Source organism: Oenanthe melanoleuca, chromosome 3 (assembly GCF_029582105.1).
Source record: "Oenanthe melanoleuca isolate GR-GAL-2019-014 chromosome 3, OMel1.0, whole genome shotgun sequence".
NCBI classification, from domain to species: domain Eukaryota; kingdom Metazoa; phylum Chordata; class Aves; order Passeriformes; family Muscicapidae; genus Oenanthe; species Oenanthe melanoleuca.
In genome coordinates this window covers 104,566,821-104,588,798 of record NC_079336.1, presented here as the reverse complement: position 1 = coordinate 104,588,798, position 21,978 = coordinate 104,566,821, and the positions used below count along the sequence as shown (strand labels likewise).

Below are 21,978 nucleotides of genomic sequence, written 5' to 3'. Positions count from 1 at the left end.
ATAATTTCTAGATACCAAACTGCAAAAACCTCACAACCCCACTGGAACAAAGAGAGACCCAAAATGCCAGAAATAGCTTTTCCTGAGATGACATGAGGCGGGAACAGCCTCAGGCTTGTAGGACAAAGGGACAAGATGCCATCACATTCCTCTTGGGAAAGCAGGAGCTTTATTACATAGCAGTTTTAGCTGCAGACGAGGACTTGCAGCTCATGTGGGATCTGCCTGCTGCTTCTTCCTGCTGTTTTCAGCTCTGCTGCTGTTGCTGTGCTCTGCACTTGTGGCTGTGGGATGAGGGTAAAGGACCAGTCTGCCGGTGCTGGCGTGGGGTGGCCTTTTTTGCTGCCAGCAGTTTGCAAATTCACTTTGGAACAGTTTCTAATTGCAAAATGCAGTCTTTGTGGATGGCTATGGTTGTGAAGCCGAAGCTGCCAGAGAGAGGCTCTGCTCCTGTAGTCTTCTCTTCTGGAGCAGGCAGCTGATTGATTTGGACTTGCTTGCTGGGGAGCAGCCCATGGCGACTGTCAGACACCTGCACAACTGACCCCAAGGCAGATCAAACCTACTAACTCCACTCTTTCCTAGATGGGGAAAAAAAAACAAAAATGAAGAGATCCCAAAAAGGGAGGAAAAATCTTTGCCTGAGCAAAGACCAAACAGTCTTCAAAATAAACACCACACAGCAAAGGACCGAAAGCTGCCTGGGAGGGCTGATTTTGAAAATACCCACAATAGCACCCCCTCAGACATACAAGGTCTCTGTCTGCAGAGTCTTAAGGAGACTAAGAATTCTTGGATGCAGATAAATACGGAATACAGTGACATTAGGAATCATCCCAGGACACGTGATCCCCACAGCATCCATTTTCTCTGAATTGGAAGGAGATGGATTTGATGGGTGAACTGTTTTGGTGGATGAGGAATCACTTGGATGGTGACATCCAGGGTGTGGTGTTCAATGGCTTAAAGTCCACGTGGGTGTCACTGAAAAGTGCTATCCCTCAGGATTCCATACTGGGACCAGTGCTGTTAAATATCTCCATCAGCTGACACAGAAGGAATAAACATACTTTTAGCAAGTTTGAAGATGACACTAAGCTGAGTGTTGCTCACAAGCATGAGGGATGGGATGCCATCCAGAGGGACCTAGATGAATTTGAGGAATAGGCCCATGGGAATCTTATGAGGTTCAACAAGTCAAGTGCACCTGGGTGCAGGCAGTTCTGGTATGAACAGGATGTGGAATGAGGGGATTCAGAGCAGTGCTGCCAAGAAGGATTTGGGTGTGCTGTGGATGAGAGGCTAGGCGTGACCCAGCCCTGAAAGCCGATTGTGTCCTGGGCTGTATCAGAAGAGTGGTCTGCAGGTCTAGTGAGGTGATCCTCCACCTCTGCTCTGGTGAGACTCAACCATCCAATTCTGGAATCCTCAGCACAGGAGGGAGGGACATGGACCTCTTGGAGTGATCAGATGGATGGAGCAGCTCTCCTTTGGAGAGAGGCTGAGAGAGTTGGGGCTGTTCAGCCTGGAGATGAGAAGGCTCTGGGTAGACCTTATAGCAGCCTTTCAGTTCTTGAAGGGGGATTTTTAGAAAGATAGGGTCAGATTTTGCAGCAGGGCTGTTACAGTAGGACAAGGAATAATGGTTTTAAACTGCAGAAGGCTGATTCAGAATAGAATGTAAGAAAAAATGGCACAATTTTTACATAGAGAAGATTGGCTGCTTCATCACCGGATATATTCAAGGGCAGGTTAGCTGGAACTATGGGCAACCTGATCTAGTTGAATACGTCCCTCCTTGCGACAGGGGATTGGACTCAGTAGCCTTTAAAGGTCTCTTTGAACCCAAATTATTTTAGGATTCTATGATGTGTGTCCTTTAAGCCCTTCAGCACTTCAGAGATCCAAGGGTGCTTCATGTAGGATGGATGTTGCAATGACTGTGTTGCTTCTGGCCGTAAAATCCCTTCACTGCTGACTGGCAGCATTCCCTGGAGCTTGCTGTTTTGTTCAATGCAAGATATTAGCAGTCAGATTTTTTTTTCCTGACAACTTCTCATTTGAAAGAAGAGCATTGCTTCACAGATACCCTTTCGTACTCTCCCGGCTTTCAGGTTTCTGCAAAATGAAAAATTGATCTGACCACTTTGGAGATTCTGGTCATTCAGGATGAGGAGCTGTGTCTGTTGGAGCTTTAGTTCATTGGAGTGAGCATTTATGGAATTACAGTTTTTAGTTTTCACATCTAACTTTTAATTATTAATGTTTTTCTTCCTTCCTACATGTTACCTTGGATATTAGAAGAAATAGATCATTCAAGCAATGAAAGTGACCCTGATTTGAGAGTTAGCACAAGTAAAGAAGCTTGGGCCATATATTCATGGGCAGTAGATTAAAATATATGAAAATGATAAAGAAAGAGAGACATGCCATGCAGTGTGCACATGCCTTCTAGGTCTTTGTTAACATATGCTTTAAGCTAAAAATGAAATGAGCATGGAACAGACCTTGAGTCTGGGGCTTAAGACTGTTCCCCTTTCAAAACAGTATGAGAACCAGAAATGGAAACTACTGTGCTCCAAATATCTAAGAAAAAGTTTTAAAAAGGAAAAGGAGAGAAAGAAAATAAAATTAAGTAATCTTTTTTAAATGACAGAATTTTTTTAAGGTAAAATTGAGTTTTTAATGGGAAATTGAAATGTTTTCTGTCCATGAATGTTTTAAAAATATTACTTGTGAACGTCAGTATCATATTTTTATTTGAATAAATTGCCCTTTCCTCTTGGATGTTAGAGTTATAGAATGTCAACAAGAATATCCTAATTCCATCTAACTCTAGAAAACAGAGCCAGGCACTCATCCAGTTGACATGGAAAAGGGCCACCTGAATCCTGGTGCAGACTAATTTTCCTCATTTAGGAAAATATGCTAGAGTACTCTTCTTCAGAGTTGGTTATTGGTCCTGACAGTACATTGGGGAACAACTGAATTCTTTAACAGTTGCATCAGAGGGAGATCAGCTTCGTTCTTGTAGGTAGTAATTGGATTCAGGAAGCATCTGATGTTCTAAAGCCACTACTAAAATGTCCCGTGTGCTGCAGCACACCTTTTTGAAATCAAGTATTTGTGACTGACAGTACAAATTCAGGCTTTTTTTGGTGTTACAGGAGGGAGTGGTTGTTTTTTTATTTTTATTTATTTGTTTGTTTTGAAAAACCATAACAACATGAATGGTATTACTAGGTCAAAATAAATCCAGCATCCAAGAGTGTACAACAGGATAAGATGTCAGCCCAGAGTACAGGTTTCTTCACCTTGGAGTCTTCCCAACTGAAGCTGTTTTTGTTGTCATTAACAGTTCATAGTTAATATTTTTCCTGTGGATTTTATCTGTATTTTACATTCTCTACACTACTCACTTTATTAGTGTCTTAAAGAGGCAGTTTTCTTCTGCGGCTTATTTTCTTTTATCATCTTCTTTCTGTTTGTGGTTTTGCTTGCAAGGTCAATACATTTGCTAGTTTAATGTGCCCGTTTGTTCCTTATTGACACTTCTGTGTTGCCATATGTTTGTGTCCTAGGTAAACTTACTGAGATCCACATCTAGTGCATTAATGGCATTATTGGTTAGTTATGCCAAAGCATAAGTGTCTAATTTCCGTGTAGGAAACACAGGGTATTTTTATTAAGCTGGCTGTTCCTTTGTGAAGAAGTTTTGTAAGTCACTGCAAATACCAAGTCTTACAAGGTTGCCAGTAGTATCATTCTTCAGCCTTGGCTGAGCTTTCCCTTCACTAAATTATCAGAGAGGTTCAAATATGTTCATGTTTGCTAAATACCAGGCATACTAAAAATTAAGAGAAGCAAAATGAGCATTTGATCATGTCAGCTAGTGCTTTTAGATAGGTACTGCCATGTAAGTACCTGTTCTGGAACCCTTGCAGCACTGAACGATGTCTTCTCTGTTTTACACAGCACAGGCTGTCGTGTTGTGTCCATTCTTGCTTTGAGACTTGGAGCATCACAAAGGAAGGGCAGGTTTGTGGGCAGAAGAGATGTATATAATATGCAGTTTCTTCTACTCATCAGCATTTCTACAAATTACTGTGTCCTTGTTTATCAGAGGGGAAGAGCATGTTGTGATGGATGAAACATAAAATATTGTCTGCTGCAGTAAAGATTTGGCATTTGTTTTCTTTGAAGGAATTTCACTAACAGTGTTGCATATGTGAAAGATTGATGGTTTTCCATATTTTTGCCTTTATTTAACATAGCTTTAATTTATGGTAATTTTGGATTAGTTTCGCAAAGTGAGTAGCAATTCAGTTTGTTTGGTAAATTGAAACTCATCTGTCTGCTTCTGCTCATCTGTCATTGAACTAATTTAGGATTCACCATGATGCTAAAATGCATTTTAATACCAAACTTGGCAGAGTTGTGTCTTTAGTCACTTTGTATTATTCCAGAGAAACTTGATCCTTAAAAGGATCTTATCAGAATCTATCAGAGTTGAGTTTGATTTTGCACAGTTCACCTTCCCACTCTAAATTAATATTTATAATGAACAGTGAAAATACTGTGGGCATGTTTAATATATGAGTGTCCTGCTTTTAGAAGTGAACTTTACAGCTCATTAGTTGCTCAGCTCTGAGTTACTATATCAGTATTTTAATAATTTGCTGATCTTGCATTTCATGTTTCTGCCACTGAATTCCCAAAGGGATGTCTTGGCAAACTGATTTATTAGGAAGGTTTTAAAAAAAAGTATCTTTTTCAAAAGCAGAAACTTACCTAATATCTTCCAGTCTTACAAGATGTCATCTATAACATATATATGTGCACATTTCTTCTAATGTAATTAAGGGGCTGCTGACAACTGCTTATCTAACTAAAATGTGTCACATGCAAATTTTGAAAGACTGAAGAAGCTGCAACAGGGTGAGACTGAGCCAGTGGCATTTAACAGTGTCTATTTTTTGGGGAAGCCTACATGACTGTCCTTTTCTTGGCTCCAGCTAGATTGTTAATGACCATTTTTTTACTTCTGGGTTTTTAATTAAGACCATACTTGGCTTTCAGTTGCAGTAGTCTCTCTAATGAATGCACTTTTTGATTTAGTTAGAGAGCAAATGGACTCTTCATTCTCAATAGAGAAGTGAGAACTTCCATAGTTAGATTCTCCTGTTTTTCCTTCTGTCTTCATCTTTTCTTACCAGTTACTGGTTTTGGAATAGGACCAGAGTGTTGGTTTCTGCAGAAAACTTTCCTTCCTGATCCACATCTTGCTGCAAGGAAAATCTCACTCTCCTAACACTTCCTCACTCTCCTAGCACTTTTTTGTCTCTACCCTTGTTAAAGGAGAGCAGAGAAATAGCTGCTATTTGGCTTAAACAAATTCAAGGTTTATGAAGTCCCTCCTTCATGTGGGAGTCCTTAAGTCCCACTTGCATCCAGATTTTGTGGGGTTTTCACTGTAGGCTCTGCTTATGGAATTCGCTGTCAGTCATCTTGAAAACTATTTCTGTGTACATAAAAACCTCTACATGTTGTTAAGGAAAGCACCTTCCATAGAGGCATTTTTATTGCTAATAGTGATTCTTGACTTAAAATATTAGAAAATCCTAATAGAGCTGCCAAGGAGAAGCTACAAGGCATGCTTGCATTTGTAGATTCATTCATGGACATGAGGACATATGTGTGTCCTGTTCAGCAGGAGTGCCAAAGCTATTGACTTCTAACTTATTTAACAGAATGTAATAATTTCTCTAACATCTGTATTTGGAGGTCTGTATATAAGTATATATTTGTGTCTTTCAGGGTATAAGGGACTGTTTATAGTTTAAAAATAATTATGGGTCATAACCTGTAAGAACTGCATGAAACTCAAAAGCAGAAAAATATTTCTCTGATTTTTCAGAAGTACTAAGGGAATGTTTTTGAAAATATACTGAAATCAAAACATTTGTTGCAAGCTTATTTAGAAACATTTAAAAATACTTTAAAGTATTTCAGATTTTTCAAAACTCCAAAAGTCCTCTATCTCTTTTTCATCTGAAGTATTTTGCATCTCAGTGAAGAAATACAAATGTTTGCATCTCAGTGGTGGCAATACCTTTTTCATCCATCCATACTCACAATCATCCATCATATAATGTGTAATTTGCTAATAAAATAGAGCAGACAGCAGTTTTTTAATTGTTTCTTAAGTTCATTTTAAACAGTCTTCTACTACTACTTATTGTTCAGATGTAGTTCAGCTATGTAATGATTAATGAAGAGTCATGAACTGTTTATGGAGCCAGCACTGACTGATCTCATTGTCCTTTCCTTTTGACTCTGTACTCCTCTTTTGGGTGACTGCCAAGGAAGGATCTCTGTTTCCTTTTCAAGTGGTCTATACATCTGGTGCTCTTGATAAGTAATAAGTGGAAGAAATCTTCAGCATGAACTGCTGGCACACATAATGGAGAGGGGATGAATTTGAGGTGAAGTTATTAATTTTAGGAGAACATCCTTGGATTCTGGAAGAGATCACTGACGGAGAAATGCAATATTTAATGAACTTTCAAAACGTGGTTGGTGCAAATTTGGGGATTTTTATTCTTTCCCCCTCGCCAGTAATCTCAAGGACAATTAGGCAATTTCTGTGTACTTATGTAATGATTAAATTATTTTGAATATCTTACCAGACATGCAGAATTCTCTCCCTTCCAGTGAAGAATTCAACTAGGAGTGGAGCAATAAGCCAGCAAATTTGTGCAGAACACTTGGGGTAGTGTTTGGGCTGGGATCTTGGCTGTCTGACTGTTCCAGTTCTGGTTTATAACACTGCAGCTGTAGAGTTTTATTGAATGCAAAATTTATATTAATATTCTGTGACTGAGATTCTTGGCTTACAGGGCTGGAAAGCCCTTTGCCATGTAACTAGTGAGCTTCTGGAGCTTAGGAGCTAATTTGGCAGCACAAGTCAGAAGCTTATTGCATTAAGCTGGTTGGCCAGAAACCACTGGTTTTGCCCCACTGGATTTTATAATTTACTGGCATTAGTAACTGTATATTTAGTTAGTATGTAAGCTTTAGGTAGGTAGTATGCTCACATTGATTGCAAAATTCTGGACATTTTGATTCTTCTAGTGTTTAGTTTTGGATAGCATAGAGTAGTATAGTTGTAAATAATTGAACTTTCTTAAGACAATGTTGAAAATTATTGTGTTCTGAAACCTGCTGTGCTTATGCCAGAGTTCTGATCCTGCAGTGACTGAAGTCCCAGTCTATTCACAAATTAATTCGCTGTTGACATTGATGTTTGGAAATTCTTGAGACCAAGAAGCAATTTAAAATCAGGGATTACATGCACTAGAGAGGGCAGAGTGTAGCATATAATACTGAACATGATTGTATATATATTGCTACAAATGCTATCTCATTATTTTAGGAAGTTCAGGTTTATTTGGACAGGGATTCTCAGTTCAGGCTCTTTCATGGAGCCCTATGACCCTTTGTAAGCATAGTCTCTAACAATATTTTAAGATTTCTCTATTTCTTTGAAAAATTGATACAGTGAAGAAATAAGCTTGTTGATGTGTTTTGGCTGAACTGGAAGGATGTTTCTGGGTGTCTAGACAGGAAGTAGCAAATTTGGTTTGGATTTTTTTCCAAATAATCAAGACTAATGTACTGTAGCTTTGGTTTTAAACAATGGTAAATTATAATAGGACTCACAGATTTAATATGAGAACCATAGGACAAACACCAAGAATGTATAAATAGTCTAAAAGCCTGTTTTGTTTGGTTTTTTTTTTCCTAATGGAAATTGTGTATTAGGGCACAGGTGAAAATGAAAATTATTTGTAACATTGATGTGCTTGGAAATAGCAAATGCCATGGTGTATATTCTGGCAGAATTATATGTAGAAAAAGTATGTAGAAAATAATTTTTGAAATATGAATCCTAAAGTAAGGGCAGACCTTAATTTTGACTTTTTAGCCTGGGAATTTAGTAGGCTTAGTAATACATCTTTCCACAAATATTGAAAGTAAGTTTTAGAACACATAAAGGGGTTTGTGTGTAAACCCTTTAATACTATCACACAAGCTTGCAATTATAGCCTTCGGCTTCCTTCAGTACAAATTACGGTAATTATGATATAGTTAATTTTAACATTCATATTCTTGTCACCCAGAACAGCCAGGAAGTGCATACACAGGAAGCATATTTTGTCACATATTTTGTTTCCAGCTCCTGTTCCTAATTGTATTATGTTCAGAGCATTCTGCAAGCCTGCAGGTTTATATATGTACTACTTCCATATTAAAACTAGTTTGCCACTACTTACAGATGGGATTTAAGTGGTGGATCCTTAGAAGCTTCACCTGGCCTTTCTTTCTGCAGCATGAGACTGCTGAAATTTTTTAATGAAATTTTTAGCATATTTCTCAGGACAAATGAACAGGAGAATTCATTCCCATAAGTAAAGTGTGAAAAACATCCCTGCTAATCATATCATGTAGTTCAGTGAAAGCTTGATTACAGGGAACTGTATTTATTCCAAATGGTCCCTCTGTATTCATAGTTGCTAACCAGGTCTGGAGCATCAGAGACAACAGCAAACCCTCTGGCATATTTGCTTCCAGCATAATACACAATTCTCAATCTATTTCTAGTTACAAAATTAAAAATTAAATAGTGTGTGAATTTCTTGTCACAAAACTGAATGTGTAAGACCCTTGTAAAAACCCAGTTAGGGGATTAATTTGTGTTGTTGTTTTGGGTGCTAGATTCATGCAGCAAAATTTTCTTGGCTTGGTCCATATGATTCTGCAGAAATACAGCTTCTATCTTTTCTCCTTTCCTTACCTTTGTCCTGGGGTTGTTGATGAGACCTGGACTTTTTTGGTCTTTCCCTAGCAGCAAGTGAAAACTGTGAGCTTCCAGACAGTTCTCTAAGCCTTATCAATCTTCTGATAGATTCAGAATGAAACAAGTTTAATCAAATTCCAGGTTTCATTGATTGTGCTGTGCAAAAGTCTTGTACATGAGTAACATAGATACTGAAAAAAAGCGTTTAGAGAGGTGTGAGTCAATCATCTCATGATTTATGAATCGTTTGACAGAATAATTCCTTTGATCATTTGATTGTCTGATTTTCAAGGCTCTGCTCAATTACCTACCGAATTTTCATAACATAAAAATATTAATGTTGTTTTATCAGTAAAACAGTTGTATATGGATAACAGCTGTCTGTGAGAGAGGAATACCTCTTAGAAGAATTCCTAGACAATATAGGTAGTGGTTTAGGTGCTCATTGAGACCGAGTTATTTCTTAGCTGTTCCTGACTTGGAACATGGGTTGGCTTGGGGAATGCCTTAGGCTTCAACTCTGTGTCTCTGTTTTTGTGCTGCTTAGTGAAAAGCAGAGGGGAGGATTGGAGGTTCTGCTGTTCTGGGTTTGTTTTTTTTTTTTTTCCCCCTACTATTACCTTCCTTTAGGGGACTTTTGGACATGTGCACCATTAATCATTAGCTGTTAGTGACAGTCTCACTGCCTTCCAAGGGGTTTGTGAACAGCTTGTTCTTGTTGGATTTGTCAGGAATACGCTGCTAGATTAAGTAGGTCTTTCAAGTCAAATCCTTTCATACCAGTTGATACAGTGACCCAGCTCAGACTCTAGTTTCTGTGAAAATACCCTGATTAATTTTAAACAAATAGCATAGAGAGTAACAAAAATTGTCAGGCTCGAACAATACTGCCTGTTGTGTTTTTTTTCTTACATATTTAGATGGAATTACTGAACAATTGCACATGTGAAACTGTTATTATTTACTCTCTAATCTGGAGGATTATACCATGCCTCTCTTATGCTTCATGAGGCAGCTTTTGAGTAGGATATTTCAGGTTTTTCCTCTCTTTGCAACCACAGGGAGAATAAACAAGATTCTCTAGCTACTCTAGAAGAGTAAAAGAGCAGAAGTGCTATGCTGAGCCTTGTGCTCCCAAACAAGGAGGGGCATGTTTGCCCATGACACCAGTGTGATCCAGGAATGTGTGCTTGAAGCCTGGAAAGCCAGCTGCATTCCAGGCTGCATCTAGAGCACTGTGGGCAGCAGATGGACATGTGGGAGAGAATCCAGAGGAAGGCTGGAAAGATGCTCAGAGTGCTGGAGTGCCTCTCCCAAGAAGACATACTGAGGGAGCCGCCATGGGAAGAGAAGATGCTGGGGAGACCTTAGGCTCTTCCAGTAGCTAAAGCGGCTCCAAGAGAGCTGGAGAGGGACTTTTTTCAAGGGCATGGGGTGACAGGACAAGGGGGAATGGCTTTAAATTGACAGAGGGTCAAGTTAGACAGAGTTTTAGGTTAGATCCTAGGAAGAAATTCTTCCCCATGAGGTTGGTGAGGCACTGGCACTAAGGTTGCCTAGGGAATCTGTGGCTGCATCATCCCTACAAGTGTTCAAGGCCAGGTTGTACAGGGCTTGGAGCAGCCTGGTCTAATGGGAGACATCCTTCCCATGGCAGGAAGGTTGGAGTGAATGGGCTTTAAGGTCTTTCCCAACACAAACCATTCCATGATTCTAAATCCAACCTTAAGGTTAGCATTTTTACAATCTACAGGAGGCATTTTTTGTTGAAGGATGTTTTTAAGTATTAGTTTATCATGTTCCTGCCAATGATCTTTCAGATTCAATATAGTGAAAATAATACTGTGTTTCTCAGTTTAAAATGAGTTTGCTTTAGAAGAACGGAAGAAGACAAATTTCTCTGGCCTGTGCACCTGGTAGCACAGTTACTAAATATGTTTCTAAAGGCCTTGTTTTGTATTCATAGTGAGATCTTCCTGTAAAGCTCTCTTCACTGCTGTAATGTAAATATATTTTTTTAAAAAGTGGAAGGATCTTTTACTATCTGTCTCTGTAACACAACATACAGAAAGCTCCATCTTACAAAAGAGAGTTGTCGATCTCTTTAGAGCCTAAAGAAAGCAAGAAAGCCCAAGCAAAAAAAAAAAAAATAAAATTATTAGACATGCCTGCATGACAAAAATCAATAAAATACAGTCTCTTGTGGTTTAATATGAAAATAAACACAAAGAAGTGGCCTTCAGGAAAAAATACTGAACTGCAGATAAAGAATTGAAGATGTCAGGAGAAGACTGAAAGCAGAGGATGTTGTCCAGTTTACTGTAGGACATATTTCAGAACCAAAGCCAGGAGTAATAGTGTTGGAGGATAAGCTGCCTGGCCATGTCTGAAAACCAAAATTCAATATGAGATTGTTAGTGATGTGAGTGAGAGTGAGATGAAAAAGCACTCTTCTCATGGGTACCAAATGTTGGGATGCATTGTTAAAACATTTTATTAATTCATGGTTATCTATAATTGATTAAAATGCTGTGAATAGTAAAAAGAATTAAAGGTATAGTTTTGTTCAGCTAATTTCTTCTCTACTGAATTTATTATTGTCTGTTATATTTAACTGTAGGTACTACTGGGTATTAACGATGCTTTGATATTTGTGTTGTGCACAGCTGTGAGCAGTGCAGGTACTCTGAAGCTGTTTGAATGTATACTCTATATTTCCCAGGAAATTTAAAAAAATTTTTAAAACTGCTTCTGAGCACTGTATGTCCTAGCCTTGTTATGTCCTCTTTGGAAAATAATTGAAACAGAACTTTAGCAGTATTTTAAATTCTTAAATTATTCACTCTACATTCAAATCTAACTCCAATTTTATTTTTAAATCAGGGAATAAATAAGGAGACCTTTACTTTTAAGTTCAGTTTTTTTATAGTACCAGTAATGTAAAGTAATTGCAAATTAATGTATTGCAGGGTTTTATTTTAATAGCTGGAGTAGCAGAATTTCCATTCTGATTGTACCTGAAGGCTCATATGTGCTGTAACTCGTTGTAAAGTTGCTGTAAAAAAATAATGTGGTTTCTTTAGCTTTCCCTTGTTTTCCTGGGTTACTAAAACTTGTGTAGGTGGAGCAACATGACTCTTAGACCCAGTGAAACAGTGTTTGTTGGTGAAAAACACAGTTCTGGAATGCATTTGATAGATGGGAATTATGAAATTAATGACATGTGATCTACCCCCAAATTTTTGCAATGGTAAAACACATCCCTGTTTTCTCCCCTTCCCTGAGTAATGATGTTGGTTCAATACTGCATTGGCTGTTTCCTGAGTGTGTCTTTGAGATTTCCATGTTTATGTGGGTCTCACAAAGCATTTAGCTTTAAGTGCTTGATCAAGAAATTCTGTTGTACTTGGAAACAAATACCTATTCTTACCCACCATTCTGACTCTCAAGAGCAGTACTAAATATGGTGTTACTCATAAAACTGATAGTGATGGTGTTCTTTCTGTATCCAGAGTTGCTTTTCTGCCCTGCACATTCAAAATCCTTTGCCAAGCAAGCTCCTGAAAATACATCTGTTAAGTTTATTGCATTCATTTAGTTACCTGTCATTTTAAGCTTTACTTGGTGGCAACAGCAATAGTGGAAGGAAAATTTGTATGAGTGTGCTGGTTTGAAAGCAAACCAATGGGAGAACCCAACTCAGAACTACAATTCAGTAGGAATATTAAAATATAATGCAGTAGAGCAAAAACACTGACAGAGTCAGAATACAACCTGACACCCCGTCAGTCAGGATGTTGGTAGCAGTCCAATTAAATGGTGGCTGCAGTCCTGCTGGAGTGACAGATGTGGTTCAGTTGAAGTAGTCCTGTAGAAGGGTGCAGTTTTCCTCTGAAGGTCCAGTGCTGGTGTAGAAGGGTCTGGTGTTTCTCTGGAATCGAGTGTAACAAAGCTTCCTGTGGTGTTCCAAATCTCAGATTATATCCGGGTAGGAGTGCTTGGCTCCTCCCCCTGGGTGGAGCATCTCTTAATGGGAAGATGTAATTTAATCAGTCATGCAGTGGGACTCAATGGCCCATTAACAGAAGGTATCTTCTGGGGGGGAGGATGGGTTGTGGAAGAGATAAAGAACACTGCCCCACCTGGTTTTAACAGATGGTGATAGAATGCATCCTGCATTGCAACACAAGACAGTGAGGCTTACTGTGAGTTTTTAAGTTGGTGATAAAACAGCTAGTTCCAAAGTGTCTGTATGACTAGACACAAGTGAAAATGAATGTATAGCCTGTGTGATTATCCATCACTCTTACTGTTGGAGGGAGGACTAAGTCGTTCCTTTTAAGCTTTCCATTTGTGTGCATTCGCGCGCTGCCTTTTCTCTGGTTTTATCACTTTAAATGATGCAGAAGGCTGTCTAACTTCTTGTAATCAGTCCAGTTTGTTGTGAGAGTTAACACATTATATCTTCTAACAAATCACACTTGAAGACATACTGCATGTTTTTTTGCAGGTGTATTTCTCTGTGACAGCTGTACTTTAAGACCCTGAGATCTGCCATTAATTCTGAGTAGTCAGAAAGGCATCAGTCTAGTCAGCAGTACAAATCATTACTGCTTGTTGATGAGTTTTCATTATTAACATTTCTCAAAGGCAAGGATGACTGAAATTTATGGCATCAGTCAGTCACATGAGATGGGGATGTGTCATAAATACTGCCAGGTGTCACTGAGATGAGTTCATGTGCAACAAGGAAATCTTAGGGAGAGCTGTAAAAGCTGCTGTGGCAATCCCCTTCTCTGAGCCTGTTTCTGTTGCATAAATCAAATTATATTGTGACTTCTCAACGTAGAGTCAAAGTGGCCCGATAGACACCTGCATCAGCAGGAATGTGATGCAGAGTTGGGACAAGATTGTATGCAGCCGTAGTGAAGGTAGGGGTTGATGCATGGCCCACCTTGTGCTATTGCAGGTATGGCCTTGACCTTGCTGGAAGTCACAGCAGGAACATAATGAATCAAATCCCAAATCATTTTTGAAAGAAAAATAAACCCTACAGAGATCTCCAGAAAATAACTTTATAACCTATTTGAGAAGTGGGGTTTGAGTCATACCTTTATAAAGATTGATTAATGTGTTGAACTTTGAAGACATTACCTGCAAAACCAGCAAATATTGCTATTTCTTTAAAGAACTAACCAAGACCTGAGACTACATGAACAAAGATTAATGTTTAGTTGGCAAAATCATAACCTAAGAGCATAGACAGTAGGTATTAAACTTGTCCATTTAATCTCTAGGTCAGCACATACCCTTGTCTTAGATGATGGTCTGCCATGCTGGTATTTTCCCCCCAGAAACTTCTCTGTTGGGGCAAGGAATAGACTAACAAGGGAGCAAAATCAAGGTTGCAAAGACATAGTATGTTAGGAATTTTTCATGCTTATTTTCCAAACACATCTACAACTCAAATTTAAATGTTTTTATTTGGTTTTGACTGGTTTATCTCTAAGGCAGCTATATCCTTTGGTTGATGTAAGCTGCTTCTGCACTATCTTATTCTGCCTTTTATATGCCTGCATATGAAACTTAAACTATTTTCTTTGCCATTTGGCCCAATTTTTGTCTCTCTCTCCTTCATTGGTAATCCTAAGAGCTATACAGGTATTGATTTCTATTTAGAAAGATGCCCTGGCTATATTAGCTTCTGATTTTTATAAAAGATTAAAATCCTCAAACTGCATAATATTGTAGAAATATGCAAGGTTTGAATGAACTTTGTTACATCCTATTGCTCATTTTAATAGTATTCTATATTTAAATATTATTGTACTGCTTATAATGGACCAAACAATGAAGTAATTTGTCAAATATTATATAGACTCATGTTTATAGCTCTAATTTGGTATGCTATTATTCTGGGTAGTCTAGAATTGCTTTAAGGAAAATACTTGTATAGTGTAAGGTAATCTCTTTGGCTGCAGTTAATTAGATTTTTCTCGGTAGTAGGAGGCAAACTAAATGGAGTTAAAATTACAGTGATAAACCACAGCCTCCACATCTCACCATAGCTCCAAAACTGCAGATTAAGTCTAGGTCATCTTGCTGCTTTAAAAGAGAAACATGGATGTGAGAGCTCTCAAACAGTTTTGGTAATTACAAATGATTGTTTGATGGGCAGGTAGGCATGAATTCAAAGTGAGAAATCTTTGATGTTTAATCCTATTTGGTAATTTTGCATCATCATAGGGATGTTTCAGGGTAGTTCAGAGGATAATTTCTCTTTTTTTGTTCTTGTCCCTCTTAAGTGGGATAGACAGAGTTGAAATGTTCTTTGGAGAAGCAATTATGCCTGTCTTAGTAAGGTAACTGGCAAAAGATTTAAAGTTCAAAGAGAATTACCCAGAACTAAAGACAGCAGAGCAGAGAGTTTGTATGTCTTGAGAAGATGCTCATTTATTGGTGAATACCAGTTTACTGGGGTTAGTCACAGCATCCTGACTTGCAACAGAGCTGTATGTATTTATGGGAGGAGATGTAAGTGCTTGTGCTTCTTGGTACTAAAATATATACATATATATAGACAGAGAAATAGATATATGTAGGTACAATATAGATATAAATATGCATGGTGGTCCAGTGGGATAAGTAGGAAAAAAGCAAGTAATTGTAACCAGTCTAAGTAAAGTGGAGAAGTTGATAAATTTCCTGCTTGACAGGCTAACCCTAGGATGGTCTCCAGTGCACTCTGACCTCAATGGGGTGTGTGCTCTACAGAATAAAACAGACCTGGCTCACTGGGCTGCTGCATTAGGGGCCAAGCAAAAAGCAACGTGCAAACCAGGAGTTGCCCCTGCCAGCCAGAAATCAAAAGATTAAACCAGTTCTGTGGTTAGGTAAACTTTTGGCATGGAGCAAAATGGTTGGATAGCAGAAAGAAAAGAATGGTACTCAGGGCAGCTTCTTTGAAGAAAAAAGGCTCTGCTGTGGATGAGCCTAAAGCAGCTCCTTGGGGCTCTCAAAAGCACTACAAAGACCTTGAGCAGAGTTTGCTCCCCTCAAAGACAGTGAAGGATTGACTGTTGGGCTGGTACTGGGGACCCCTCTGCAGGGACCCTTGTGTAAGAGGAAGGTTGCTTACATCCTTTTTCCTATTCCTATTTCCTGGTCATTTGAATTTTCCTCAGTTTAGGAGGTTAATTAGCCTTGTTTGTTATAATAAATAGTGATTTGTGTTGCTGCTGTTCAACGTTCTTGAGGGAGTTCACTCCATTAGAAGGTTGATATGGGTCCACCTCAGAGCTTTGGCTAATCCTTGGATATGCTGCCTCTTGAGAATATCAAATCCTTCTCCCCTTCTGGCAGATAGTAGGGAGGATTGCAAATGGGCAGTGGAGTAGGGAAAAGAATTAGCTAGGTCATGCAGGAAAGGAGGGAAGCATAGCGTTTTTTTGCACCTTGACAAATCCCTAAATACTGGGTGCAAGTTCCTCGTTAAAAATACAGTTTCTGTCTAGTTTCTTTAGACTCTGGGAGTCTTAGTATGTATTGAGAAATTGAGGCTTAAGTTACTTTTTTTAAACTTCAAAAACTAAAAGGAGTTTTTTCTTTCATTACTCTCTGCAAAATCAAGTCAGGTGCAGCCACAGTGGCTGCAAAACCATGCCACGTTTCTCTCTTTGATTTTTCTCATCTGTGACAGAGATTTCTGGTACAAAGGATCAAAAGTCAGACCTAATTTTTGAAAAATGTGAAAATTCAGAGTTGTGAAAGTAACATGAAAATTGAAGATGACTATTTAATTTTAATAGTTAGCATTTCCTTAATTTTCTTTTTTCCTCCTTTTCCCCCCATTTAAATGTATCAAAACATTGAAGTACAAAGAGAATTTGAGATGAAAGATTAAAGATGACTCATCCTCCATCAATGTCTGCCCTGTTTTTCTTCTTTAAAAAAGACTTTTACCTTATTGTAGGCACTAAAACATAGACTGTACCAGCCAAAAATAATGAGATGTTTCAATCCTGTAGATTTTTGCTTGATGTCAGAAAATGGAACTTTTTTTAATGTTTAGGGAGCATAACTCTTCTAGCAGTTTTGTGTTTCAGAAGTGACAAGCCTACATGGCTGTATTATGTGGTATTTTACTTTGGTCCTGTATATGTTGAAATACCATCTACAAAGTATTGTATGAGAGTTTTCATTAACATGTTCTGTTCTGCTGTACCATAAAACCCCTGAACTGAATTAAATCCATCAGGTCCCCAAGCAGATATAATGTCAGTGGAGATTATAATAGAAATTAAATTGCACCCTTCAAATGTTGATGACTACTTTTCATAAAGGTTCTGAAGTTAGAGTGCACCCCATCCTAGGCAGAGCATTTCATGGTATTGGATCCTTCGTTTTCACTCTCTTGATTTCCAAAAGGCCAGTCTCCAAATTTGCATCTCTCCCTGGGGCTCAGTAGTTGGAGACTATGAGGTATGGTTTCACTTCAAAAGGGTTTGCTTCCATACCAGTGTTGTTAGGGATGTGCTATTTTCAGAATCCTAAGGTCAGTGTTGTATGTAAGATACAATAGGTTACCAAAAAAAGGGTCACTTGCTGTTTGGCCATCTGCTCTTACGAGCATTAAACACCTGCCAAAAACCAGTCTCTTGACTGAAATGTGGGAGAAGAAGAGGAATCCATTCAGCTTTAAGTTTAGTGGAATAACATCTACTGGGTATGAAGCACCTTCCACTTGAGGGCTGAACCTAATACTGTCTAAATTTGATTGTACTAACTCACAAATACTCCATTGTGGCAGGCAAGTATTGTTTCTTACAGATAATATTGCTGAGGCAGACAAATAACGTGCCTATAAGTAATACTGGACCCAGAAATAAAACATGGCCTTTATTTATCGTAAAGAAATTAGGGAGTAAATTGCAAATGACGTTTGCCTCTCTCCACAACTGCTACTGCCTAGCAATGATTGCCAGGTAGGATAAACATAATTAACCATAAAAAGTTTAAAAGACATTAGGTGTGCTGATACGCAGTTTTGAGTTCTCTCTGTACTGTTTTAAAATGTATCATCTGGCTTTGCCTTTTGGGTCTAAGCATAGCCCCAGCCTTGCCCATGATACAAGTATGCATGTATGGACACACTCCTATGTATATAATGAAATTTGGATTGCAGCTATGCAGTGATTAATTTTAATAGGGAGATGCTTCAGCTGTCAGAATAAAAATTAGAAATCTTGCACGCTACATACAGAAGCTTCTCAGGAAATCATTCAAGCCCTCTCTTCCTATCAGGCTGGGGAATATGCCTCTTAATTTCCCCTGACAGAAAATACATCACCTCATCAGCAGCCCTAGAAAATGACAAAACATCCCTGCCAAAAAAGACTGCCAAATGCTTCCATTGCCACTGCAGCAAGTGGGACAGGGAAGGGAATAGTGTGCTTCAGAAATTCAATGGAAGGAGAATAATTTACCTTGCTACCTGTTGAGTTCCACTGTTACACCTTGCATTGTCACAAAATGTTTATCTCATAGTCAAGGTGAGACCCTTGAAGAATTAATTTGAGCCAGAGGGTACACAGACATTTAATTCTGAAAGAATAATTTATACTCCTGAATCTGGATAGAGTGAAATTCCCTTATAGTGTTTGAGCCAAGGCAAATATCTTGATGCAAAATACATACCTGCAAGATCTCTTACATATTTCAGTGCCAGAACAAATGCTGCTCAGTCACCTACTGAACTGTGTGCATTAATCTGTAACAGTGATTATCTCCACTGAAGTTACTGTACAGTTTCATAAAGGTAGCACCACTAATAGCAGAATTTGAATTTATTGAAATATTTGCTACCGCACTTTGACTTAAATGAGTAAAGTATTTTAAATAAGCCTCAAAATTCTGTTGAACCTTGCTTTGCTCAATCTCACACAGTCACATACAGAGTCTGTGTATCAAATAATACATTAGGACAGAGGATTTTTATAGGCAGTTATTGTAACATTTATCACTACTTCAGTGTATTTGTGTTGCTGAGCTTTTTTTAATTCATTTTTTATGAACCAAAACTATGATAAGAATCTTTTATCGTCACTCTGTATTTTTGTGGGTCTCTTGCAGCAACATATTTTTCCCTGCATTAAACCATGAAGTCAATGTGTCGAAGATCAATGGTGTGTGTGTATATATATATATATATATATATATATATATATATATATAATAAGCACACGATCTCTGGTAAATATACTAACAGTGTATTTTTATATAAATATAGTACAATGGACTGGCTTCCTGTTACAATGAAATTTCAGACACATAAAGGGCTGCATAATTCACCTCACTGCATGGGTGCATCCAGTTCTTATGTTGCAAAGATAATTTTCAAGCTGCAAAGTAGATGGGAACTAGTGCTCTCATGTCTGCATAAAGTGTTTGGATAGCCTGAAACTCAAGCCTGCAGAGTTTTGAATGTCTCTTTCTCATTTTGGTGGGCATTAGACTGTCGGCATGAATGGAGTAGAACCCATTGAAATAACTGAGTTGCTGAAGTGATGATGAAATTTGTGGCTGGAGCATTTTCTGTCATGTAGATGGGTGGTCATTTGTACTTTATTCGTGAGCTAGTCATATGCCAATCATTTGGCTAGAAGAGGAGCCAGGGGACATTGGGAAAGTGTGGGACTCAGAAATGTTCCCACAGGCCTGAGGTTTGTTTAACTTCTGCATCTGGCCCCACAGAGATGCCATCTGCAGTAATTGATTAGTCCTTTATAAGATACCTTTGCAGGATGAAAAATCCTTGCAAGTGACATATATGTATAAATAGGTATATTCTATACACATACTGGCAACACCGACGTATTACAAACATATTAATTTTATATATGTATGTCAAGAATAGTTCGACAATTGATATTCTGGTGGCTTTTATTACTTACAAAGTGTTTAGATCTCCACTTCTTGACCAGCAATAAACTCATGATTTTCATGTAGGTATGTGTCATGACTTTGAATATTGCAGAGCAAAGTTTATTGGCTGAGACCTTTGTCTTGCATATTAAATTCATGACTGTAGTAATGGCCTTCGGTTTGGTTTCAGAGATATATGCATGGTAGTGATTTGGGACTTAAGAAATGTTAAAAGAATGTGAGTATCTACTTCTGTTTGAAAGTGTTTAACAAAACACGTTGGTTTTATAAAACACAACTGTTTTTCTTCTAAGGTGCATCCAGAAAGCTTAGGAAAACAACTTGCTCATCCCAAAATTATGTAGAATTAGTCCCCAAATTCCTGTTCAGATTAAACTTAATTTGGATAAGAAATCATTCCTGATTTTAGCTTTAAGACCTTGCTTTGACTCCACAGAGTAGGTCTAAGGATGCTGTAGTGGTAGGTTCATTGTGCAATTTGTTTTTTAATAGACACTGTTTTTAAAACTCTATAATAAAAGTATTTATTAGAAATAAATTTAAAAAGCAATCTCCCTATAGCTGAGAGGGGATTGTGGTGGTAGTTGTTTTACCTTCTTTGTTCCTGGTAGTGACATGGTGCAGTACTGTTTAATAAAACACTATTTCTGCAGGTGTGGGATTTTGAAGTCCTTGAAAGTATTAGTACTTATAATCATGTATAGGTGAAGAAGTGAGCAATGCAGTGAAAATAAGTCCCCAGGACATTATTATACAATACTGTTTGGTTGTGTACTGTTTGTCCTGCCAACATGAAGAAGCAGGTACACTGAGAAGGATATGGTTGGAGAAATTTGAGGAATATAATTGGGGCATACTGGCAAGATTGATGGAGAGCAGACATCTCTTCCATCTCCTCTGGTGCCCCATATCACTTTTATCATTTTAAGTTGTCTAGACATTTCTTTAAAATTATTGAAGTTGGAGTTGAACCAGAGAGTGGGAATAAATTATTGATATTGCAGAATTCCTCTGTATTTTAAAAATGCTTACATTTGATGTTAATAGTGGAGCTCCTCATTTGAATCAGTTTATGTCTGCTCCTTGTAACCAGCCATAAATTCTCTACAGTCCTGTATGTGCTGATAGACTAGAAAATGATGCATCTTTTTTATTGATTCAGTATCATCAAACAACCTGGGGAATTAATGCAGGAGGCAATTTTACTCAGGGATTTCACCTGCAAAACAACTCCAGCAATGCTAGTGGGAAGTTGCATTATTCTTTCTCATGATGTGAGTGCTGGTTTGATTTACCTTCAAGTGCAAACACAAATTATGGGGAGAGGACCTGTTTTCTCCTGCATTTTTCCCAGTAGTGGCTAAGCAGACCAGGTTCAGTGGTATTTTTTACCAGCTTTTTAGTCTATTGTGTGTTTTCCAGATATAGCTGCCTTTAGTTAGCTCAAGCATTTTATTTGTTGGCATACAAAAAGGGGAGGCAGTTCCCTCTCTCCCCCTCTCTCTTTCTCTCTCTCCCTGCCCCCCCCCTTCCACCATGGAATGGAAAGAGAAATAAGGAGATAAATTTGAACAATTCTCTGGAAGAACTAAAAGTAGAGATCTGAATAGTTTTATGTATCAGTTGTGCCACTGCCTTGTTCTCCTTTTCAGTGTGATAAAGGAGGATTTTACCTGCATGTGTGAAATTAGAGCTGTCAGTTTCCAGCATGGACATGTTTGAATGGCATTGAGCTACAGCTGAGTTGCAAGAAGTGGTGGTTCAGGCCACAAGAAGAGCTTCAGGTCAGGTGCTGGCTGGAGTCCAGCAATGCATCTCTCAGAGCATGACTTCAGTGATAGTTCTTAGATCCAATGGTCTTACATTTATGATAGAATATAAGTAAAACTGAACAAATTACACTACCATATCACAGTTGGAGACCACAGATTTTAAGAGGCTAAATGCAGCCTCTTAAGATACACTTTTCCTGCAGAAATTGTTCTTACTTCCTGATTGATACTATCACATCACATTTGGATTAGAAATTTCTGTTATTTATGTGGGCAAACAGTGGCAGTCCAATTCCTAAATTTTCTTTCAGTCACTCTCTGATGACAAAATGCATTGTTATCTTAGCAATACTACAGAGCAGATCACAATAACCGGAGTAGAAATGTATAATGTGGTATTTA

At 38.2% G+C, this 21,978-nt stretch overlaps 1 protein-coding gene across 1 annotated transcript in view; it reads left to right on the top strand.

Moving 5' to 3' along the window:
* KIF16B (kinesin family member 16B) overlaps positions 1–21,978 on the top strand; it is a 141,019-nt gene that overhangs the window by 98,028 nt on the left and 21,013 nt on the right. The window lies entirely within an intron of this gene.